This window comes from Tympanuchus pallidicinctus, unplaced genomic scaffold, assembly GCF_026119805.1.
Source record: "Tympanuchus pallidicinctus isolate F22 unplaced genomic scaffold, pur_lepc_1.0 scaffold1, whole genome shotgun sequence".
Lineage (NCBI taxonomy): Eukaryota > Metazoa > Chordata > Aves > Galliformes > Phasianidae > Tympanuchus > Tympanuchus pallidicinctus.
Window position 1 is genome coordinate 87187581 of NW_026294618.1, and position 25903 is coordinate 87213483.

The 25903-nt window shown below is 40.1% G+C and overlaps 1 protein-coding gene across 2 annotated transcripts in view; it reads left to right on the forward strand.

The window, feature by feature from the left end:
* Nucleotides 1–25903, forward strand: part of HHAT (hedgehog acyltransferase) — a 145365-nt gene that overhangs the window by 104038 nt on the left and 15424 nt on the right. The gene's annotated exons all lie outside the window — the stretch shown is intronic.

The window sequence follows — 25903 nt, forward strand, 5'->3', positions numbered from 1 at the left end:
GGGATTTAAGAAGCACAAAAGGAGATTTCAGTATGATAAATTACATTCACAAAGGTGTTACCAAATGTCAATTGATACTACAGGAGCAAGGAGGATTTTTGTGTGAACTGCAAACAGCATGCTCACAATTTTAACTCTGCTGAGCACTGGATTGGCAAAGTATCTGTTGGAGATAACATCGTGCTTTGCATTAGTTTCATCATTTGTTTCAGACTGCAAACAGCATTAATCCTCAAGACCTCAACTTGCTGATTTTCATAGAAAGGAAATGTTCTTTCCTGTTTGCATTCCATCTCAGGATAATTCTTTCTCTTTTCAAAATATTTTGCTTTTCTACTGGTATGCCTTGTGTCCTTCAACTTATTAAAAGACTTTTTGGAAGCCCATGCATGTGATGCATGCAAATCTTTCCATCAGTCTTTTTTGCTTCCTCCATGTCTCTTACCATTCTTACTGCATAGTTTCCAGTATGCTCACGTGTTGAAGTTAGGCAGCCTAGCTATGCTGCAGAAATGCACCATTTATATTTCAATAAAACTTCAGTGATAGAGTTTGCCTCCAGTTACAGGGGGGTAATTACAAGTAAATTGATTGCAATATCTGCCCATGCAGAATTTGAATACAAGTATCTTCCAGTTGACTGAAGCATAAGGCATCGTTTTACCTTAAGCTCATTTCAGGTAATAAGGAAAAACAGGCTTAATTTATGAGTGTAGTCAGAAACTTGATTTTGAAGAAGCTTTCATTGAAGTCCCTTAGCTATCCTAAAGAGAGACTGAGTGTTTCATTTTACCCTGAACAGATTAGAAACAGGTTTGTTTGTGCCACTGTTGGCACTGGTGCTGCTAACCTAGAGTAGGAATGCTCACATGGTCATTACTCAATTTCCTTAATTAAACTGAGCAATAAAAACACCTTTTCATTAAATCAGCATTAAGCTACATTTTTGCTATCACAAATGCAGAGTATTAAAGACATTGAATATTTGCATTGATGTAACTGCAGTCCAAATAGATATGTATCTTTAAATACCTTAAGCCTTACAATGAAACAAGTCTGCCATTTTTTTTCTTTTCATAACGAAAAGCTGAGGAAAACTGTGTGAGAATCTATTCTTTCACTGTGAGTAAAAAGAACTCAAAAGGTAATTTTCACACATTCATTCCCAGCAGCTTTTAAAGGTTGAGCAAGTGTCTGAGATCACCTGTTTGCTCAAGTCAGGTGGAAGTTTGCCATAGACGTCCTCTGACAAATGTCCCAGTGCTCAAATATTCAAATGGAGAAAAGGGATGTTAAAATACTAAGTGTTTGGTTGGTTTTTTTTGCAAGATGCTGGGAGGAAGCCTCCTTAGAAATAACTTTCCTTAAATTTGGTGTGCTGGCATTGGTGTTTGCATTTCTTCATTTTCATATTTGGTTTCTTTCAGTAGGTTTAACCTCCTGTCTTATCAATGTGCACCAGATCTCATAATTAGTAGAGGCTGATGGCAGAATTAGCTGTGATTCTCGCTGCTTCCACATAACTTATTTGAAATGTTCTGGGCATACTCCAGGATTTCATCTTTCCCCTTTATGACAGTAATTAGCTCTTCGGGTTTATCTCTTAACTTGACTTGCTAGCAATTTCTGTTTCTTAAAATAATCGTTTTGTTTCTGTGTTTTTAATTTCAGCAGTTCTTACAGCTTGGCTGGGTAGAAAAGCAATGCCAAAATTCTAAAATAAGGAGTACTGAATTTAAAGTGCCAGAGTTACTACAAAATATAATACTCATGTTCAGTGCTACTGAGCAGACAGCCTCACTGTTCTTTATTATATTTCAAGTGGAGCACAGACATTGTTTGCTCTCCAGATCATAAATATAACCTGCTGGCTGGCAATTGAGCACTGCTCTTTTGTGGGGTATTTTTGGAGGTTTTGTTTGTTTGTTTTGTTTTGTTTTGTTTTTCATTCTATTTTTAATGCCATGACATTTTTACATTTTTTTCCTTTACAAGGGGAGTAAAAGCAATTTGCTGGAGAGATGGTAAGAAGGAAAATTTAGGTTAGATGTTAGGAGGAAATTCTTTATTCAGAGGGCAGTGGGGCAGTGGCACGGCAGCCCAGAGAAGCTGTGGTGCCCCATCTCTGCAGGCACTCAAGGCCAGGTTGGATGGGGACCTGGGAGGCTGAACTGCTGGGGGCAGTGACTGGGTGGACTTTAAAGTCTCTTCTAACAGAAACCATCCTGTGATTCTATGATTCTCTTCAGAATATGAGTCTGAAATTTTCTAATCAAAATTATTTCAAAATACTTTGGGTTTTATTAATAGTTTCTGGTTTACTGTGAAGACAGATATGTAAACAACTGCTGAACTTTTAGGCACTGAAACTGCTCCCCGCTGTGATCTGAACTTCCGGTACTCCTTGCTTGTAGTGCAGACAGAAACTTGTGAGGGGATGGGTAAATGCTTATTGGTCATCTTACTGTATGTGTATAAAACAAATAACTGTAAACAGAAGTGCATTTGTGGAAGTGATCCTCTGAGGCTGTGCTTTCACTGTCTTCAGCTTTGTTAAAATAAATAATAAAAAAAAAAACCAAAAAACAGGAAAATCATAGGAAAATTAACTTTCTGTTGCTGTTGTTGTGGGTTTTTTTTTCTGTTTTTATTTAGTTCCTTTTTCTTTTAAAGGAGGCAATAGGTACATTTATATCATTTTTAAAAGTTAATATATGAAAAATCTATATTTTTTTCTGGCAGTTCAGGTTAAAATACATAAATGAAATTGAATTCGAGCTGAAGGAGAATTTGCATTGAAGAACAAGATTTCATCCCATAGTTTAGAAGAAGAAGCAAAAATAAACGATACAGCTTTGCATAGCAGTGTGATCATTATTATGATAGCATTACACCAGAATTCCCTATTAGCATATGAATTTTGGGGTGCCTATCATTTACTTATTGTTTTAACTTAGTGGCAAAGTGCAGGAGGCAAACACTCTACTTGCTCCCATCACCATCATGCTCTTTGCTATAGTTGGACCTGCAATAACTAATTATAGTTCTTTCAGGGCACTTAGGAATTCTTCTTCCAAGTTTCTGTTGTTTGCATTTCTCCCGGAATGTCAAGAATAACCTTGTGAGGATAGTTTGACATTTCTGCAGCTGCACTCCATCCCACTGTTTTGCTTATTACCAGATTTAGGAAATTTCCTATGTTCTTTATCCAGAAAGAGAATAGATTCATCTGACATAATTAGTTTGTTTTAAGTCATGGCTGCTTATCACTCTTACCTTTGTCATCACAAAGGTTGTTTGTAGATTTTGTTATCTAAATATTTGCTGCATTCTTTTACTAATTACACAGGGCAGCATATCTGCTCTTCATTTAGACGAGCCCAACTGCTCTGCAGCTACCTTCTCATGGATTAAGAAAATCTGCATAGTGCTTTGGGAGGGGACACCTGATACTCTGTCAAGCTCTTTGGAAATGCTGGGCTGATGTCCTTGAAGAACATAAGGTTGTATTAGCAAAAATGGATATGTTGGATGACACACTGGATCAGGTAGGAAAGGGAGAGTTTCTTTTTTTTTTTCTGTTTCCTGTCTTGCTAATCATGAGAGTATCTAAGTAATGGAGTATCTGATGAGTGGCATGTTGTCTGCATGCCTAAGATGTTCAGGTTGGATATTAGGAAACATTTCTTCTCAGAAAGAGCAGTGAGGCACTAGAACAGGCTGCCCAGGGAGGTGGTTGTATCACCATCCCTGGAGGTGTTTAAGAACTGTGGAGATGTTCACTGAGAGACGTGGTTAGTGGGCATGGTGTGGTAGACTGGGGGCTGGACATGACAATCTTAGTGTTTTTTTTTCCAGCCTCAATCATTCCGTGATGTGGGGCAGAGCAGAATTGGACATGATTTTTTCTCATATGTCTCTCTGCTCATGGTGTTTATCAGAACAGAGTACCATGTAAATGTAACCAATTCTGTGAACCTCTTGCCTTTATTGCAAAGGTAAATAAATCCCAAATAGGCTTCATGAAGTATTAGCAATGAAATGGATCCATAATCATGAGCTGCATTTACAACACCTTTCCTTCCACAAAGAGTGCCAGAAATAAATTGAAAGATGACAGGGAAGTGATGGATATAGAGGTGGTGGATGCAGTTGTCCATTATTGTTCTGCATAATAGTGAAACTTTTCCTGAGTACCGGGTAAGAAGAGCTGGCAGAGAGCTCAGCCATGCATCAGCAGCTCTGGAGCTTGGAGTCTGTCACTACTTCATCAGTTTGTGTGCAGGAGTGGCAGTTCAGGGCAGAAAGCAGATTAGCTTCTTTTAATTACTGTAAATCCCTTCAAGATCTTCTCTGGTGGAATTAATAAATAATTAGTCGCTGCTGGAAGCAACTGAGATTTTATATACAAAAAGAGTAGAGATGAGTCAGAACTGCATCACGTTAGCTTTGCATTTGTGTTTAGTGACAGTGGCAAAATCCCACCAGCCATCGAGGCAGCTGCCGTTTTAGGCTGAGATCTGTAAGAGCCAAAACATCTTCATTCTCCTCAATTCCTGTCCAGATGTGGTATCGAGGGGATGAATTTGTGTTCAAGGGCTCGGTCATTAGCCATTTCTGTTGAAAATGTTTTACTAAATGACTTATCTGGGCTAATGCAATTAAGCTTCTTATGGCCTGTAGCCAAGCGAAAAAATTACCTGTTTTAGTGCTGTGCAGTGCTTGCAGGCATTCTGCCCTTGTGCTCAGCACACACAAGCGGCAAGGTGCGGGCAGTATCTGCATGGGCAGGAGCCCTGTGCCAAAGGCTGAGGTCCTGCTGGCTGCAGAACGCTTGTTCCTTCAGCCTGGGTTTATTGGGTAGCATGCTTAGGTTTTGATTTCAGCTGAGTGGAGTCGGTTCTGGCAGGGCCTGATCACTGCGTGACACAAATCAAAATGCTGTGAGCAGAGACAGTCAGAGGTGTCACTTCAAAAGTAAATCTGGTCTGTCTGAAAGTGAGTTTGTTTTTTTTTTTCATTTTTTTTTAAACTCTCCTTAATGCACTGTGTCAAGAAGATCCAGCATGAACTAGATAAGTAACACTTACTTGGGATGAGATCTATTGTTTAAAATGAATCACAGGTGAAAAACCTGTTGTCACAGAGGCCCTCTGTGTAGCCTGGGAAGAGGCAGCAGTCTGCAGTGGGCTGGAAAATCTCCAAGGTGCTTCTCATCCTCATCTGTTTTCATGCTCTCTGGTACAGTGATAGATTTTTGGTTTCTCAGATTTCAGTTTAGCTTTTAGATTTACTTGAACTGCTGTAGCAGTGAAATGTAGATGTAGTTGTTCGCTGGTGAGGCTTGCAGCTGAGTGTAGCAGATAAAACAGCTTATCTCTCTTCTACTGTATTGTTCAACATTTCTGAAAGTTGCTTCTAGTTTCAAATGGGAACAATACAGAGAGGATTAGTTTTATCTTAACAACAAATGCAACAGAATGCTGCAAACGAGATGCAGAGGCAGCCAGGCTGAAACCCTTCCTGTCTGAGCTTCTGTGGAAGGATGCTGACAGACAATTCAGCGTTCTACTCAGTGCTGGCTGCAGTATTCACGTTTGTTTTTTCTTTCTTTTTTTTTTTTTTTTTCCCCCCCACATACTCTCCACAAAATTTCAATTTGGCCTTATCTACTTATTCTGGAGATCTTTCCTTCATTCTCTTGTTTACTACTTTTTTTTCTAGACTTTTCCTGACATCTTCTCAGCCTGCTTTTGACCATCCTTGGTATTAGTTGTGCACCAGCTCAGTTTCATTTGTACCCTTAGTTGCTGTCGTGCATATACTAATGTCTTATTCCATTTATGTAATAATGTCTTATTCCATTTTCAAGCAAGGAAGAATCTGATTTTGCTTCTCCAGAAAAGTGAGATCCCCAGCAGCTTACCAAAATGGCTGGCCACAGTCACCATCACACAGACCTCATCAGGCTTCTCTATGCCAACGTAGCATTGAAGCAGCAACAAGCACATACTGAGTGCAGGTCCTTGCAGGGCCACAGAGCTGGAGAGCTCTTTGAGCAGGGAATTATCAGAGCTGATATCATGTTGATTATCATGTTGCTGAGCTCTCCTGAGTGCCGTTGGCATGCCACAGAACCTGGTGTGGGAGCCTTTACGAGCTTTAGCTCATGGCTGCCAAGGGCAACCTGTTCCAGGAGTCCTTTCCAAAGCAGGTTTCTCTTCTATGTCACCTCTGATTAGCGTGACACAAAAAGGTGTTTATTCACTCTCCTGACTGCCCCTGATTGATCCTCATCAATGGCAGCCACTCTAAAGCTTAATTGCTCTAGCTGGTTTTTTGCACGTTAACAGAGTTCTATAAATCTCTGTTTCTCCCCACAATTTTTCATTGTCTGATACTCTTTGCTTGGAGCAGTCATCCAATTGACAGCTCAGCAGTAGATCTTACATGAGTTATAGTTTTGGCTCCTGAACCTGGTGCTCAGTAAGATGGAAACAGAGAAGCAGGACATGTTCAGCTTCTAATTACATTTGCTGTGGCTTCAGCCATAGTATGGGCTGAGTCCCTGTCAGGCCCAAAGCCCAGTACTTTAGTGGTCCAGCCAATACAGCAATACTGCAAGGTGCCAGAGCCCTATCATCAGTGGTGCTCACCATCTTCACTGTGAGTTATATGGTGTTGTATGCTGCAAAACCTTCCAGCTTTTGACTTAAATCCTGCTTGTTTAAAAGGAGAAATTAAAGAAATTAAGTTTTATGTCCCAAGTTGCCTTTTTTACATTAAAATTGATGATGGAATTAACAGGAGCAATGAATGAGAACAAGCAGAAAAATGGTGGCTTTGTAGAAGTGCAGTACGCAGTATCATCTTTGAGAATTCCTTTGTTCCTGGATGCAGTGCTGTCTTGGTTGTATCTTACCTGCCTGACACAACTGCAACATTGTAAGGGCTGTGCTGAGTCTGATGGAGGAAATGAGTCGTGTAGAAATTGTTCATTCTTGGTAGAAAGGCAAACAAAGGGATGTATTGACGGTGTGCACACAGCACGCTGAGTCTCTTCCTTCTCTGTCCATGGCTAGACAGAGGACTGGCACTGTTATCCTTAAATGAGACTCAAACTACAGAAGCTACAGATGAAAAGAAATTCAATACCTGGAAGTATTAATAAGTGTTTTAGTGGCTGGCATCTAAGTGGAAGAGTTGAATCCATAAAACTCGGGATGCAAAGAGTTCCTTATTTATTGCTTATTTAAGTTACTGGGTGAAACAGAACAAGAACACCAAGTTCAGGGTACTGAACCCAAATTATGCAGTCAGTAGAAAAGCAGGGAATAGGAGACTTCACTTTAACAACTAGCTAATAAATCTATTCTGAGAGAGAGTATCTGCAGGAGTTTTGTTGCAGGGAATCACTGCTTTTGCTACATGGAACTTAGTGGGATTCTACTCATGCTGCTTACAAGTGACAAAAATCCGTCTTTCATGTAGGTAAAATTAGACTGTGCTTAGTAGTGATTCTTTATAATAATGGGCTCCCTGCTTTTCTTTACTCATTCGTATTTGAGATGGTTATAATTAGCACCAGCATACATTTGGCAGGCAGCTTTGGGCAGGTGGTCACAATGGTTAGCAGAGCTGGATCTTAGCAAGCAGCCACAGCTGTCCTAGCGCTTCTCCGCCAGCTAAGGTGTAGCAGTTGACCCTGCCGAAACCCTCTCTTCCCTGGCATTTGATTGTTGGATGTGAATTTTATTAGTGAGCCAATCTTATTTCATAGTATTTGACAGTGGCTTTCCATAACATTGAGCACTTCTCCCAGTTCTTCTCTAACTAAGCAAAATCAGGCATTGGGAAAAAATACCCTTTACCATGATGTGCAGATGAGCTTATCAGCTTGTCTAGTACTATTTTCCTGATGTCCCTCATTAAATCCATTACTTCTTGTTGCCATGCACTGTTGTTGAAGGCCAGTAGGGAACATCGTAGTTTATTAAATTCAGGAAAGGCCAAATCTGAATAAATTGTAGCTAATTATAAATTCAACTGGAAAAATGATGTGATGTAGAAGGAAATTATACAATTCCCCTTCTTCATTTGTTGTTGTCAAATAATTTTTGTGATCACTAAATGTATTAGTCCGGTTTTCCTGGAAAACAGTCTCTCGTTTTTTTTGTTATGTTGTTTTCCAAATTAGTCACCTTGAATTTTTAGGATGGTGATTTAACATAAGGACTGAAGCTGCAGAGCTTATTTCAGATGGCTGAGGGAGCTCCCATTTACCTTCCCTTCCTTACCTGAGAGCATGTACTATGAAATGGTAAGGGGAAAAACAGGTCTGTGAACTAGAGTCACTTGGATCTTCTCCTCAGCATTGCCAGATACAAATCAATAATGCCTTAAAAATCATTTTAGAGCTTTGTTTCATTTCCATTTTTTAACATAATTTTGGCCCATAATTTTCTTGGCCCTTGGTTGCAGTCTAATTCAGTTTCAGGTGGCTGTCCCAAAGTATGACGGCTGAATGCAAACTTTAGTTTGGGTGAAAAGCTGAAGTTTTTATGCAACTGCAGGATCGGAGGCTTCTGTAAAAAATGCACACTGCTTTTCACAAGATAGGAACATAGCTTCAGTAAGGAGTACAGCATGATTGTTCACTTCATCTCCATTTTGGAAGTGATTTCTAGCTCAAGGAAGTAAGAAAGAAAATGCAAACTTTTTAAGTAAGAGTAACCATCTCAGGAGCATTCAGCTTGGACTTGATGCTGCAGGGGAAATTTATTTCCTTTGTGTACAACAGTTATGTTCTCTCTTTCTTAAGTACATTTTTAGTCGATTGCTAGAAGCAGTAGGATTTCTTAGTTTTGAGTTTGTTTTTTCTACTAACAAAGATATCCTATAAATTTTACTCTGCTAGAAGAGTTTTGGGGTATTCAGTCTGGTCATTCCAACTGAAGAGAAAATAGTATTTGGGGAAGATGGACTCTGCTCATTACCTTTATTTATTTGAAAGAATGAGAGCCTTTAGCCCATTATCTTTCTGCATTTTGCAGATGTTACTTACATAAACTTCCTGTTTTTCTGCACTCCTGCAGAGAAGTCCTGCTTTCAGCAGACTTCACACAGAGGTGAACTGATTTGTCTTGTGTTGCCTATTAAGACTGTAGCAGAGCCCCAACGGGAAATTAGATTCTCTTAATTCTAGTCTAAAGCTCCATCCTCTTTCTCTGGTTTGAATTTTCTATTTGAAGTGGTGCATATACAGTACAAATCAAAAGCTTTTGCAGATCATGTAAGCTGTTGATTCTCATGAGACTTGTTAGCTTAGGGATCTAAGCTATTGGGAAATACATGGAGTGGTGGTAGAAAGTAGGGTCATACAGTACAAGAAAAATTAGGTCCATCTGTCTGTTTATTTTACATCATATATGTGAGATGCAGACTACCTTGTGTTTATTCCTTGGCTTTGTTCAGATAGCTGTGTTATAAGACAGCACATGATACAGTTACAGCACAAGCATACTCATAAAGCGTACTGAATAATAATAATGTGAATGATGTGGACTGCCTGTAAAAGAGAAGTCTTTACACTCATCAGCTTGCACGATGACATAATGTGAACAATAAATAGGAAAGCGTAAGGCCAAAGTAATAAGTAGTGACAGTCATTCTGAGCAAAACAATCTGCATAGAGCAAATAAAAAAAAGAAAACAAATTACCTGCATGCCAGCACTTACTTTCTGAACCTGTGTTTTTTTACATGTTGTGGTAATTTTGCTCTGTCAAAGCAGTCTGCATGCAGAGCAGCAAACATGGCCATATGTTATTTTGTTGGGTTCCAGTAGGTTCTCTCTGGGATGAAGTACTTCAAGCAGTAATAATGAATGGTGGGAAGTGAATGCCCTAAATCAATAAATGGGGTTTTAACAAATTTATCGCACACCACTTCCTTAGGCATGTATCTCTGTGTATTCAAAGGAAAGAAAGAAGTAAACATGACATCCTACCATCAGAAGCTTTTGCCAGATGTCTTATGCTTGGAATCAAGTCCTACAATCAAGAAAAAGCTGTTGAATTTAATCAAAAGTCTTCTCTGCTTGATCTTATACTCAGCAGAGAGTTTGTCAAATAAAGATTGTATCTGTGAAAGAGTGGTTTGTTAGAGAGCAGGAAAACCTGTTGTCTTTAATGCATGGTTCCCAATATTCAAATTCTGCTGCATTTAATGAGGCACAGCAGTAAGCACAATTGTAGTCTTCTCTAATTCCTGCTGATGTCCAAGGAGTTCCGTATACTCCAGGAAACAGAAATCACAAGTTTTGTAGCCTCCACTGCAACATACGGGGATGCATGGCATCACACAGACCTCTGGAATAGCAAAAGGATCTTCCAGGGCCTGCACAAATAGGTGTTGTCAATGGACAAATAAAAATGCCAATGTACTGCCATATAGATGGGGTTGACAATGAGATCTGTTTTTTCACTGGGCACATCATCAGTATTCTGTGATCATCATCATTTTCTCTTCTAGAAAGAGAGATCCAGAACAAAAATCAAATTTGAGCTGACAAAGGGAACAGGAACAAACAGGGGAGGTCTTCCAGTAACAGCAGTCTGTGAGTGGGCCACACAAGTGTGACTGACTGTAGCATGATGTTTATATCTTACATTACCATTCACTCTCTGTTGTGAAATACAGAAAAATCAAGTGGAGTCAGTCCAAATTAAAAGGCAAAGTTACTTTTGTTTGAGACTTGGGGACTCACTTCTGGCTTGGACTGCATGCAATAGAAAGGGAATTAATTTGATATGGGGGTGGGAGGGATTTATTCCTTCACTTAAAGCCACCTCCTTGGGTCACCCAACCCCTGGTGAAGGACTGCCAGAACAAATTTGCCCATCTTACATGCTAGGATGGCTTCTGTGTTCTAAACAGCGCTACTCTCAGGAGTAGCCCAGTTTTCTGAATGTGATCTTACAATCTCTGCAAGCATTTGTTACAGCAAATAAGTGGGATGATGGGAAGCAGTTGTTTCCTGCTTAAACATCTTGTAGAGCTTGTAATTAATAAGCAGCGGGACATCAGGCTGACCATAACTTTACTGGGTGGATGGTAAATTGCTTAACACTGAAGGTAGTCAGAAAGTACAGTAAATTTGTTATCTGTCAAGACCTTTTACATCTATAGAAATTGCTGTATTGAACAGAGCACTCTTTAAGTAACGTAATATGCACATGATTTATAATTGTGTGGAAATTCCAGATTGGAATTTTCAATTTTTCCAAAGTAGGGTAGTGTTTCTTGTCTTTTCCAGTCAAAACATGAGACGTTTTGGATTGAGTAGCAGCACTGTATGTGGTTTCTGTGTATGTAACTTCATTGTTGTTCAGGACTACACAAAGATTAAGGATTACCTATTGAGTCTTCCAAAAGAAATTTGTAAGGTATGCCTTAAGTTTTCTGCATTAATTCTGCTCGAATCTGCTTCTACTTACACAAAATGCCCTAATAAGGTAGGGGGTCACTTTCTCCTGCACAAATGCAAAATGAGTGCTGCTAGTATAAGGCACACTTGTATCAACCAGGGCATGCTGACTGACATGCAGTCCCTGTCCTGTGGGCTAGATCCTACCACACAAGGCTGGATGCTTCAGAAGGCTGCTGAGCACAGTGTTACATGTCCTGCAGGAAGGTGATGGGGAGCAGGTGCTGCTGACTCACAGCCGATGAGAGTGCTGATGCTCATCAGCAGCAGCTGGCTATGAGTAACACTGCTTCACAGGAAGCTTTTGTGTGCCTGTGGCTGTCTTTCCTAGCAGTTTCTGTTCTTCCTTTTCCTAAGGTCAGCTCTTCTATTAAGGTGATCAAAGTGCATCTTCAAGACAGGAATCAAAACAGCTTCAGGTGACAAGCACATTGATGCCGTGTGCACCTGCATGCTGCCTATCTGTCTGAGCTGTTCCCTGGCAGGCTGGTGCCCACCTGTTCATCAGAACTCAGCTCTAAGTGCACCTAGGTGATTTCTCATGTGGCCAATCACTCTGTGCAGTGAGGCAGCCTCCTGTTCTGTATGTGGAGTGAAGCTGGGAATGGGGCTGCTCTGCTCCCATTGCTGTGCTGCAGCTGAGAGGAGCGGGCCCTCCAAAGTCTTGTACCCACAGAACACACTATGCTAGAGCATACAGGTTGGCAAATACAAAAGACTTGTTAAAGCTAAAAGAACAGTCACCTATTGCAAAGCTTCTTGTCTTTTCTTTTTTCTTTTCTTGTAAAAGAACCGATAGGTTGTTAATCCTTTGTGGAGAGCTTCCATCTCCAGCTTTTGCTGGAGGACTCAGTGGAAGTGGAATAGCTGAAGGCCTTTTTAAATTCATGCTTAACACACTGTGTTGTGAACGTCACTAAGCAGGAATTACATTCTCACATTTGAGCAGTTCAGTCCATTGAAGAGGCATTTCTTAGCTCATCCTTAAAAGCTTTGGGCTGTTTCTCCATGATTGTCTGCTAACACAAGGACAGGGCTAACAGGTTGCTTCTCAAACCTTGTCACGTTTATTTATATGCTTGAAGGAAGCGAGTACTGCAGAAAGCTTCTCTATTAGGGCTGTGATATAGGAGAAGTGACTCAGGAGCAGCTTTGAAAGAGCTGCTTGATCAATCAGAAAGGACAGTTGCAACACTTTATTTTCTGTGCATTGGCAGGCACTGACTGTTTGGCATCTTGGGGCCACCTTCACAGCAATAGTAAACCTTTTTTGCTTTGTTTTTTGGCTGGAACACAGACAGACAGGTTCATAGCAGTTAGTTGAGCTTTTTGGATAGCGTATGAGGGGAGGTAACAGTCCCGAAATTTTTGCCTACTGAAAAGCAGTGGGCACTCTTTCAACTCAGGTGGATGATCTTTGGCCATATTTCTGTTAGACTCATTGGCCTAATCCAGCAAAGCCTTTCTTGGAAACCGGAGCAAGACAGGAAGGGATTTTCCCACCTCAGGGAGATATTTGTGTCTCATGGTACGGGATAAAAGTCAGAAAACAGCTGGATTTCTGAACTGCCATACAGGGCCCAGGGAGATTCATTTATCTTAGGTTTAAATGTCATTTAGACTTTAATCTTTTTTTTTAAACTGAAAAACAAAGTCTTAGATTGTACTAAAAAAAAAAGATGTGTTCAGGAGTTGTATTTCTTTTTACCTGCGTAGGAAATTGTAGGAGGGTTTCATGAGGGTTTATGTATGAGAAACCAAGCACACAAGTTATTGTTAATTAGGCTGTTGCTGTCTAGAGCTGCAGATTCAGATGTCAGCATATTTGGGGTCAGAAGAATTCTTAATCAGCTACAAGTACCTAAAGACTTTGTGTTGAGTCCAGCATTTCAACGTGTTTGAATGTTTCTTTCTGCAAACATCAGATTCTTCAAAGAAAGAGAAGTTCAATAAGGATCATAAGGTATTAGAAGTCCTGGTCAGAGTCAGTGGACTGCAAAAACAGCAGGTCACCTATAGCCTTAGGTTAATTGAAGTCCTTCAACAATTTTTGCCTCTAGCCATCAGCACCCAATTCAGTGTTATACGGTTGCTCATATTCAATCTGTTTTAAAATGTGCCTATTTCTGGAGCTTTGTAGAATATGCAGGACTGGACATCGATCTAGTTTCAGACATAGTGCAATATAAATGTATCTGTCTGTTATTGGTTTTTTACTCTCACATACACTGCAGTGCAGCATATATGGCTGGTGAGTGTTTCTGCTGTGTGCCTTCAGCTCTAGGTATAGTGTATGGATGATTTATTGATTGTTCAAGGCATTAAATAATCATTTGATGAAAAAAAGACTTCAGCAGATTTGAAGCTCACTGCACTTTTTCTGATTTTTGTATCCTGATGTCTGCAGTTTGCTAATTTTCTGGCAGGCAGATGTGTCCTTTTGTTGCTGTCCGCATACAAATATTTAATTACAATAGGAAGTCATAACGCTTTTCGGTCAGAAGCAGCTGCTGTCCCTTCCTCCCAGCCCTGCTTACCAATGACTTCAGATTGCCCAGAACTGAGCAGTGACCAGGTCAGTCTGTCCATGCTGACAGCGTGTCTGGCTGCAGCCTGCTCAGGATCGCACAGCAGCAGCTAGAGCTGTGCCTGCTCGAGGGCAGTGTGTTTGTGGAGAACTCAGGCTTTTAAAGATGCAGATTGCTCAGAGCTGCTGAGAAACTGGCCAGGCTTGGGCCCCAAAGTGAAAAGTCTGTGGTCACTCACACTAGTGAGTGTTTCGGGGGGCAAAATTGGGCTACTGGCTGTCGTGTGCCCCTGGGTTGCCCTCCAGATGAAGGAGCTCCATGATGCTAATGTCATCAAACTTCACTTTCTCTCTACCACACTGAAAACTTCTGTTATTTTTTATGCGGATGAAGCACTTCGGAGTGTTAAGGTAAAAGCATTGCATTGACTGCTGTCTCTCTCATTAAATTTCTGGGCAAACAGCTTCCTTGACCTGTTCCTCCCACCAGCACTTCGACAGGATATGCAGAAGTAGGACATTTAAAAAACACATGGTGTATTTTTATTTAATAAGGAGATCCATTTCATGGAGTTGGAATCAGATCTCACTGTGTCTATACATGAAACAGATTAGCATAATTATCACAGAAATACACTGCTGCAGAGAGAACAACTCTGAAAAAAAAAAGCTGTCAGCATTGTCTTCCTGCTTTAATCTTGAATTATTTGATCGTAATGAGTCTTGGCTAAAAGCAGGTGTTCCCTGGTAAATGTAGACTGGTTTGTTATCTTACAAGGAGGTAAAAAAGAGCTATCACTGGAGGATGAATTGCCAACTCCCTAATTAATCTGTTGGTTTTACCAGAATACAATATCCTTGACAGTGACATACAAAGATGTTCTTTGTGATACAATCTGATTCACGCTGCAGACTTAATAAATATATATTAAATTTTTTAAAAGGAAAAGAAAGGGAGAAGAATACGGAGAGAGAAATCTGCACTCATGGGGGACTAAGAGATGAGATTGATCATCCTTATTTGTCATTTTTATATGCAGTTTTGAAGGAAAACTAATTAAAGTAATTTAAGTTATTTCTTAATCCCCCTGAATGTGTAATGAATGTGGTTAATATAACAAAAGAGATAAACTCTGATCATACTCTATAGTAAATACAGAAAATATGCGGTCGTGGTCTCACTCTGAAATACAGTATCTCACTTTGTCAGAGAAGGAAAAAGACTGTTTCGCTCTTAAAGATTGCCGGCATTTTAAAATCAGTAAATATGGTTAAGCATGGTTTTATAGCACACTTTGTCAAGCTGTTCTGGCTCAAAAGGAAGTTCCACATTTACATGTGGAAAAGGCTGTTAGATGGCCATGATCTTTTATCTGAGTTCTTAGAAGAAAGGGAGGAAGAAAGGAAAAAAAGAGTTCTTGATCCAGCTTATTTTTTCTTCTACGCAATGGACAACCAGATGCATTCATTTCTAGAGGATGGTGTCAGGCAGGAAATACAAGGGCATCCTCAAACAGGACAGGAATGAGTTGTCTGCCAATTCATCAGTGATGATAGAAGAGATCAGCTTTGCTTAGGATGGTAAGCCCTTGATTTGATTCTTGAGAAAGAGGAAAAGAAAATGATCGTGTTGGTTGTCTGTCTGCCACGCATGAACATTATCCAGTAAGTAGGAGCTCTGCTGTTCTTTGTGGCTATAAAGCATCCATGAAAATTAAGCAGCAGAAGAATACTGCCTGCAGCAAATATTTTCATACAAGTGACTTAAAAGAATGAGAACAGCTGGGATAATTCATCCTTTTATAATCCTTTCAAATCCACATAATTTCTGCTCAGTGAGGCAATTTAGCTAGCAGCATTGTCTGAAGCTTGACATTCCAGTCACACATTGACTAGTTGCAGTAATATTTATCGGTTGCCTCCATTTATTATAAACAGAATTCTCCTGATTTGCTCATAGTGAGGACCTCGTGTCTGATACAGGAGCTTGGGCTTTTAACCATGAAATACTGAAATTCAGCTTCCTGGCTGGGTTCTTCTCACAGTTTTCCTACATTTCATGCAGAGACTGCATTAAGCTGTATGAATTTGGTTAAACAAGCATCTCCAGTGAACATTGACTGTGACCACGCAGTCATTGTTGATGAAAAAGGGCTTTACTAAATTTGATTCAAAATATTTAAAAGCAATGCTCTTTAAAGTCGTGATGAGCGTCTCAGCGCTGCATTTCAATTCTTGGGCCATTTGACCTAGTTATCACTTGCAAACAGGCTAAATAGTACACTTCTCTTCCATAACTGAATGAAGAACTACCACCTTTCATCTTTTATCATCTCCTAAAAATGGATAAACACATGATTTCGTGCCATACTGCTACAAAATTTCTATTTGGAATAAATTTTCTCAAAAAAGCTGTTTATAAGAAAATTTGAGTAATCGTACCAAGAAAAAAAAAAAAAAAAAAAAAAAAAAGCAGCAAAAGAGCTTTAGTGTGAGATTTATTCATTTTTTAATAACACGAGCTTTTATCACTTAATGCGCTTAGGAAAATATTGTGACGTCTGAACATTACATATAGTCTGACAATCTTTAATCCCTTTCATTACATTGTTACTTATATCTTTTGAATGTCACTGTCCCTCATGCCAGAGTTCTGTACTGTGACAGGAGGTTTTGCTTACCTTTAAGATTTTGAGATCATTTCCTTTGCCTGATAAAGGCATCATGTAGTTTTAATGCAGTGATAAATGAAAAGGCAGATGGTAAAAATAGCGTGATTTCTAGTGTATAGCATCTTGTAACCTGATAGGAGTAGGAGGGATGGTTTGCACCACTGGAAAGAGGACACGAGCTTTTTGATTTTTCATAGCTTCAAGGTTAAAACAATGTTTGGACATTCTCCTGAATATAGAAAGATTACTTCACTCATGCAAGTCATAAGACGGTTTGTGGGAAGCAAACAGATTTAACATAGTGTCAACACTCAGAGGTTTGTTGTACTTTCTTGAAATCAAAAATAAAAAATATGCATTAAAAATGTAGGAAATTCTTGACGTAAGTGCTTTTCAAACTACAGGAAGAAGTAGGCGGGAATTCATATTTTTTATAGTTTTTATGCCTTATTTCAGAGGACTTTTGAAGTATGGGTTAATAACATGAAAAGCCAGTGTTTCAAAACTCTATACTGTTAAGCTGTAAAATGGACATACGGCTTTCAAATACTGTAGGAAAACAAAAAAACAAAAAGACAAAAAAAAACCAAAGCTGCTGGTGTTGATGAGCTGCATGCATCAGCTTGCTTTTAATTTGTACAGCTCTGTGGCTGATGGTGCAGTTCACACCTGTTCTCTACATATGACCCCTTGAGTCTTTGATGCAATCCAGTCACTGCTCTTCAGGATAAGTAAAAACAACGTTGTCTTTCTCTGTATGCAGTTATTGACTTGGATTTTCAGTTTCATTGCTTTACTCTTTAAATGAAATTTATCAGAAAGCATAGTGCATCATGTTAACATGATTGGTTTTAATGGAAGAGCAGGGCACAGGAACAGCGATAAAAGCAAAGATATTGCAAGTTTATGTGTAATTTACATTCTTTTTGATAGAGAAGATTCTTTGTACAAAGCAAGGACTGCACTGACTTGCCATTTATAAGCTAAGGTGGACAGGGGTTGAAGTATGCCAGCGCAGCAGTGGCCTGGCCCATTGCCTGTGACACAGCTGGGTGCAGCAAGGGCACCCACTGGACCTGTTGGAGGTTTTAGGAGAAGCCCTATCTGGGCATCATCACCATAGAGCTGAGAAATTGGTAGGTGCCTGTGCGAAGTGGGGAGCAGAGGTCCCTAGCATAGGGAGCAGTGAGGGGAAAAGGCTCTGCTTGGGGTCAGGAGTAGGAGACTCAGAGTGAGCTGTGATACCACGAACAGTGCTGCAGTACTGCTAGGTGTAATACTGATGCACTTTTGGGGGAGGTTTAGTGAGAACAAAAATACCATTAGGAACTATGAAGTCTACCTCAGGCCAAAGTGAATTAATTAAAATCAGAGTGTTTCTTCATTCCAGCTGTATGGGAATTACTGGGTCATGGCCTGAACAAATGATTGAGCACCCGGTGAAAAAGCATGGGTAACACAGGGAGCTCAAGTGCAAGCAATGCACTTGAGTGACCATAAGGTCCACTGCTCGTCACCATCACTTAAGGGTTAGCAGCTGAGGGAGAAGTATCTCTATTTGGAGATTGTGCTCTTCTTGAGGCTACCAGCCTTCAGAAAGGGTAAACCACCTTTTTTCTGTCCTGCTTTCTAAACTGAATCATGATGAATACCCTGATAGCCATGTTCCTGTCTTAGTAGAAGACACTGTCATCACCTTCCATTGCTGTACACTGCCTTTAACTTATACTCCATTGGTGAGAAGATTCATTTTTATTTTAATTATTTGGTATGTTTATTAATTTTCCTTAAGAAAAAAGGTTATGTTTTGGTTGGTCAGTACATTTTATATGTATTTTAGCCATTTAATAGTAAAATAAGATGACCCAAAGTGTTTCAGATACACAAAGTACACAAAGTTTCAGATACTAAAAAGTACATTTTATACTTTTATATACATTTTATATATATACATTTTTATATAAATTTTATATAAATTATTTCTTGAGGGATTTTTTTACTCATCTAATGACCAGACCAATTGAAACCTAATCCTGAAGAGGAAAACCTAATGCTGACAATAAAAACTTTGGTGTCTGAGTATGTACACTATGGGCAGGAGTGTGTAATAGCAAGAAGTAACTTGGTATCTGGGGGGATCCTTAATAGCACTGAAGAAGTCAGTGGCACCTTCAGATATCTAGGACTGGCCAGAAAGTCTGTGACTTGTGTCACTGAGGATGTGGTGCTGATGGGTTGGTGGTCGGGATAGGTATTTTTAGTGGTCTTTCCAATCTTAATGGTTCTGTGATTCTGTTCTGCATCCTTGAGTTCTTTCATACTGGCTTTTCATTCTCTGCTACGTTCTGTTTGTGGGCTAGAAGAGGAAACCAAACATTGGTTTTAGATTCATAGCCTGTTTCTAATTTTTAGCTACTGTAAAAATAATAATAATCTTCTTGTATCTCCTAAAAAAACTATAGCTGAAAATAATTTAGGACAGAAGTTACTCCTTTTCATGCTCAGAATCAAAAATAATTGCATTTCTAGTAGAAAAGTACTTAGAGCACATGTTCTCTCACATGATACTTTCATGATATTACTTGCTGCATTATTTATAAAGCTTGAGTTGACACCCATAGCTACTGTTTTTATTTATTCAATTTCTAGTCTTATAAAATCATCACCCTTTAACGTATGAAGCTTCACAGCATGATTCAGTAAAGCAGCATTTCTATAAATTATTTCAGAAAATGCAGATGTTCAAGAAAGTCATCGTTTGTTTAAAATGTAAGAAGAACCAACTTATTTAAAAAGATGCATTAAAATGGAGCTTACATTCTAAAAAAATCATTTGAAATTCCTTTAGCTCCACTCCTAAGTCTTTGCTGCTCCCACTTCATGTCTCCTCCCTCTGCTGTGTGCAAATCTTCTGCTGCACTACAGCCTGTGCCTTCACCTCTTTTCTCCCTCTTTCTACCATGGAAGCAAGTTGTCACAAGAGCTGCTGGCTGCTTTTTCTCCACTAGGTGTATTTATTGAGTATATCTTGTCTTGATCTATATCTTGAGTATGTCTTGGTCTTCTACTGCACAGGCTTGCTTTAAATCATAAAATGCAAACTTGGCTATTGAAGAGGGTCTTTTTGAAAGGTGATTATCAGCTGTGGGTGTCTGATGAGAGATCTGGACTTACCGTGTACAGTCACATGGGGGAAAAATACCATCTGAATGCAGAGCTGGGTGAACTCTTCTTCCTTGCTTTGTACAACAGCTGCTATGTGCTGAGCTGCAAAGCCTGATCCCAGGGAGCAGATCTGAAGTAGTGTGCACCTGAATTCATAACACTGGCAGAAGTTACCTCTTTTTCCCAGAAAAAGAAAATATAAGTTCCATTTTGAATTTTGTTATTATTGCAATGGTAGTTATTGAAAAATGATCTTGGTAGAGGTTGTTTCCATAGGCTATATTATCTTATTGCCCTCTGCAACCATTTGAAAAGAGGTTATGGTAAGGTAGGGGGTCAGCCTCCTCTCCTGGGTAACAGCAATGAGAGGGAATGGCCTCGAGTTGCACCGGGGAGGTTCAGGTTGAAGGTTAGGAAAAACTTCTCTAAAAGAGTAGTTGGGCATTTGAATAGGTTGCCCAGGGAGGTGGTAGAATCACTGTCCTCAGAGATGTTCAGGAAACACGGTGATGTGATATTTAGGGACGTGGTTTAGTAGGCAATATTGGTGGCCAGTTGAGGGTAAAAACAAGATAACCTTAGAGGTCTTTTCTGACCTTAATGATCCTATGATCTCCTGAAAGTTGCTTTTTTCTTTGCTGAAGTGCTGTCTGTTAGTTCTGTTGGTGTCCTGGGGTTGGTTTGTGCTGGTGCATGTCTGTATTCAGCAAAAGCATAGGAAGGCTGGAACTGATTGCTTAGGAGAGCCTGGAGGCGATTGCTCCTGCCACCTCTGAAGATCCTTTAATGTGAAAAGAAGATTGGAAATATCAGGGAGAAAAGTCTCTTAATGGAAATTCTGAGAGCATGGCAGAGAAGTAAATCTGTGTTGCTGTGTGGTTTTTAGCTGAGTTGAGTGTTTTGTGTCCACAGTGAAGGTGAACCTGGGTTCAGAATATTTAGTGTGTTTACGTTTTTCAAATTTTCTGCACTGCTGTTTCTTGATCAGTGGCAAACAGAAGCTATAAATGAAATTCCAAAGAGGATGTGGGTTTAGGTTCTTAAAGAATGATTTGTTATTTTTTTTCTAATCCAAAAGTACTTCAGATAACTGAAAAGCATTCACTGAGGCAAACATTCACTGAGGCAAACCCCTGCATACAGGGGAGCTGGTAGCCAAGGCCAGCACATCCAAGGGATAGGCTTGCTTCTCTTGTGGCCCACTGAGTTCTGATGAGGCATCCTTTGACAGCCTTGTAGCCTACAAAGTAAGTCACCAAGCCTTTCAAAAATTCCGTGGCTTTCTAATCATTTCCAATAGGATGAGTTGCAAAATAGTGAGATTTCCCACCTGCTAGTTAAAGAGATACTGAATAAGAACTGATAGACGGGATAATTTCAAACAAACATGTGCATCTACCTACGTATTTCTGTATGTTTGCACCCTGAGCACTTATTTATGCTGAAATAAGACTGCGTACTTTTTTCTTACAGTGAAATTAGGAGAAGACTGATGACTAATATTAATGTTTTTGTATCATACTAATCCTGGAAGAGATGGAATTACTGTATTATAAACTGGGTCAGGAGAACCTCAGATTTCTCAAAAGGCTGCTGAAGTTTTGCTTGCTTTTTTGTTGTTACTTTCAGAGATTTTACTTCGCATCAATGAAGGAAGTCCTGTTCTCATCTGGTTTTGATATGTAAATATTATCGGCTGACTTAACATAGGTGTAAACTGTACTGGAGTCTGAGCTGAACCTTTGTGTTGGGGCAGAGTCTTAAAGTTGATAGATGGTTTCTGTGGTACTTGAGGCTACCATAAGCCAGTCCACAGACACATCCCTCACAAGCGTTCATCAGCCATAAACATATGGATGTTTTTAAATAGTCTGGAGTCAGCACAATGTGGAAAGTGGTGTTTATCCTTCTGCTCTCCCTCCTCCTTTTTGTTGTTTTGCACTCTTCTCTGGACATGACGGCTTGACTATATGGTCCTGTTTTTGAGATAGTTTCTCTTGTGCTACCTGCTTTATGCACAGTCCCTCCTGCATTTGTTTCTTATCCCACCTCAGTTGGTCCTTGTTAAAGCCTGTTGCTTAGTTTGGGCTTCCTCCCAGTGGACTTCCACCCTGCTGCTATGTTTGTCAGTCCTGGTTGGGATGTGTATAATATGCTGCAGCATTGGCAGACAGGCAGCAGTTAAACAGGCTGCTGCAGCTTGTGTACAGGCAGCTGCTGAGCTTGGCAGTCCCTGCAGATCTTGCCCTCCAACTGGGTCATTCTGCAGTAGGTGGTCATTTCTACTCTTTGTTACTCATTGATGTGAAGTCCCCCAACAACTGTCACAAGCACGTCATTTTTCTAGGGTGGGCATCAACATTTCAGATGCTTTCAGGTAAGTCCCCAAATTACTGAGGGCTTATGAATTCTGCCCGAGTTGCTGAGAGTGAAGGTCACCACGTAACCAATGGCATCAACACCAGGAACTTGGTCCTATTTCCATTAAGATGGGTGGCAAAATCCTCACTGGTTTTGTCAGCACCGTTTTTAAATGTCTGGATCATCTCTACCTCAAGAGATCACAATATTTAAATCTGAGCTTATAATGTCATATGAAAATTTCATTAGAGCTTATCCCAGCTACATCAAAACATTTAGTATGGTCTTTGTCTATCTTGCATACACCTTCACCGCCTTAGGAAGCACCGTGAAGGTGGCGATGTAAGAAATCTCCACGCAGCGTGGCTGTCTCAGAAAGCTTGGTTGAGGTAAGCTGCGTGCTGAATTTTATACAGCATGCACTTGATACAATTGCTGCTCTGCACTAGGCTGAAGATCTATTGCCTGGCTCAAAAATGAGCCCAACTTTTGTCACATCAATTCACTGTGGGAAGCGGCTGTTTTCAGCTATTGAGCTGCTTCAAGTTGTGCAGTGGCACTAGTGCCTTTGTCACGTAAACAGTTCAATGCATATTGCCTTTTATTCTGTGTCACGCTGCAAAACAAAAAAAATCTAAGGAGCCAAAAGCTATTTTATACTTGACAGCAGCTTATAATGAACTGTGCTTCCGGGGGGAAAACTACCGACTCCCTCTTGGTGTAAGGGACAGAGGCTAGCTGTAGTTAGAGAGCTGTAATAATTAAGCTCTGGCCATCACACATAGGGGGAAGTGGCTCTGGGGGATACAGAGTAACTTCAAAATGCCAAATTTCTCAAGAACTAACAAATGCCTGGAGTTTGTCTGGGATTTCTCAGGAGGACCATGATTCAAACAGGGAAGAGACAACAAGCTGTCCAGCTGGTGCTGGGTTCGACATTTCCAATTCATATGCTTGGGGCCATACCTGTGCAAGGGCATCTCTGCAAATGCAGGAACACCCACAGGCTGTACCAGCAGGACATCTGGCATAAATTCCTGCTTCATACTGGTTCAGTATAGCTCTTCACTGGGTAGAAACAGCATGTAATGGCAAGGATGCTCTTGTGACTGCTACCTGTAATGTCACGTACAACAGGGCTTGAATCTTACCATAGTGTAAACTGATATGTGGACTTTAGTTAAAGGGGAAATATAGCTTTACTAGAGTGTTTGATATAATTTTGCTGCTGAAGAGTCAAGTCCCAGGGCCTGCGAGAGTACCCATTCCTCCTTTGAAATGTGCTTCTTCACAGCACTGCTTAGGCACCAAGTTCTCTGGGTGCTCATGAACAGAACCTGCCTGCACAGAAGGCAGAGCCAGAAGTGGTTCCTCAGCAGGAACCTTGCTGCTTGAGCAGGCAGTGAAGTTTTCAGTGATAGCAGTGCATGCACTGCATTGTCAGTAGGAGTTTCCATGAATTAGGCGTATCTCGATTTGTGTGACCTGTGCCATGTTTAGAAAGGTCATGTCCTTGTTTAAAAAGTCATGATGGCTTACAGAAAGGCATCATCTTTACATTGCAGTAAGCATTTCTGAACAGTCTCAGTAAAGCTGGCTCCTGCTTTAGAGACAAATACACAAACTTTATCTTTTTAAGTAACATTATTGCTGATGACAAGGCTGTGAGATGAAAACTAGAGAAACTAAGAGACAGCTAGCATTTACCTGCTTTGACAGTCTGAAGGAAATGGCAAAAAGTATCATGTAAGAACAAATTGCTCTTACTGCCCCATCCCCCTTTCTTCCTCCAGGATTGTCTGTCCTAATGTATGTGTCTGTCATGCACAGGTTAGAGTGCTTCATGACGCTTTAGGCTTGCTTTCCTTCCTTTGAAAATCTGCCCTCAGCTTTACTGCTCAGGTAAAAGGGAGTTATGGGATGTCCTCAGCCCTCCCAAGCCTCTAGTGCCTCTGGAAACATTAAGGACAGGCTGTAAGCATTTGTGGGATGTGTTTGGTTTAGTTTCTGCCAGCCAGACAATTCTGGAAAATCTGATATACTTCTAATAGTGCTGGGCAGAAACGAAATCTAGGTGTGGGAGAACTCAAGCCACGTGTACAGAAAAACTGTGCTTCTTGACTCTAAGAGAGCCATAGAGCAGCAGCTGAAGGAAGCAGAGAGCAGAACCCAGCAGTCGTTCAGCATTTCCCTTTGGGAACCTGATCCACTGTAATTTCTGCTCCAGCAAATGCAATGGGCACTGCTGCTACAACATGGTGTGTAGGCACTACTGTTAGTAACTGATGTTACTGGCCTCTAACAAAATAGATGCAAAGAAGAATACCGACTGCATGCACACATGTCACATATTAATATGCTAAATCTTGACTGTGATTGTGAAGATATTTTTTTTGTCCTGCTCATACTTCACACTACTGACAGTGTTACAGGAAGCATCTATCACTTCATTTCAGTGCAGGCACAGCAGCATAAAAAACAACTGCAAATGTCTGCTGACAGCAGCCTTCCTGTACTTCTGTTACAGCAGCAGCGCTGATCCATCGGTTCCCATGAAACTGAGACTATAGCTATAGCTAGCCAAGGACGTGCACTTGATGAACATTTTAATCACTGAAGCTAATGACATCAAGAGCCTGTATTATATATAGTACTCTGCCAAATTTCTGCTGGTTTTGAAGATGACACAATTGCTTCCATGGCAGTTTTTAGATGATTCAAAATTAAGGTATAGTCCAAATAGATATCCGTTAATCAAAGATGTTGGTTATTTCCTTAGGAAACATTAACATTTACTTAACGTTTTGGGGTTTTTTTTGTTTGTTTGTTTTTGATGTTTTTGGTGTTTGTTTTTGTTTTTTTTTTGCAGACAGGTTCTTGCATCACATGAGTTCTGCAAGAGTAATTTTGTTAATAATTCAGCTTTATGTACTGCTGTCTTCATTAAAGAAGTTGGCAGCATTTGTATTTAATGTTCTGCTAAGCTTGATTGAAATGTAAGATTACATCCAGTTATATCTCTGAGAGGGAAGGTGGTAAACTGATTCTGTATTAGTCAGATTTAAATTCACCTACAGTAAAAGTATTGGTCAGCTTGTACCATATCTACAGCTCCACTGTAGACTAACTTCAGTCTTTACTCTGGAAAAAGAAATGAGCATAATTAGCTCTGAAGGAAGGCTTGAAAGGCTGGACCTTGTTTTTACCACATATAGGCCACACTTGTTAGCAGCAATCACCTGTACAAGTTGATCATTTTTGGGGGGTCTCTTTTCATGAATAACTGTTGGTATCTGTTCTGCATGTGTGGGTGCGTGTGCAGGTCAAAGCCACAAGGCAAGCTGAGCCACCTCATGAGTATCCTTGCTGCGTGAGGCTCACAAGCAGTGGGGAAGTTTGTGTTAATTCACAAGCAGTGAGGGCTCCATTTGTTTTCACTCTTAAGACTAAACGCAGCCACCTGAGATTTGAAAAAAATGTATCATCACTGAATCTTTTTTTCCCTTCTCCTTTTCAGAAAGCAAGTATTGTTTTATAAGAGATCCTGAGTGTTTTACTCTCCCATAAAATACTTGTTTAAGACCATCTGTTGTCAAATGTAGTGTATACAGTGCTCATTTTCTAACTGGACTGTTAGATTAGAATTGATGAGTTAAGCAAGCCTCTTAGCACTTCTTTTTAGTGACCAAGG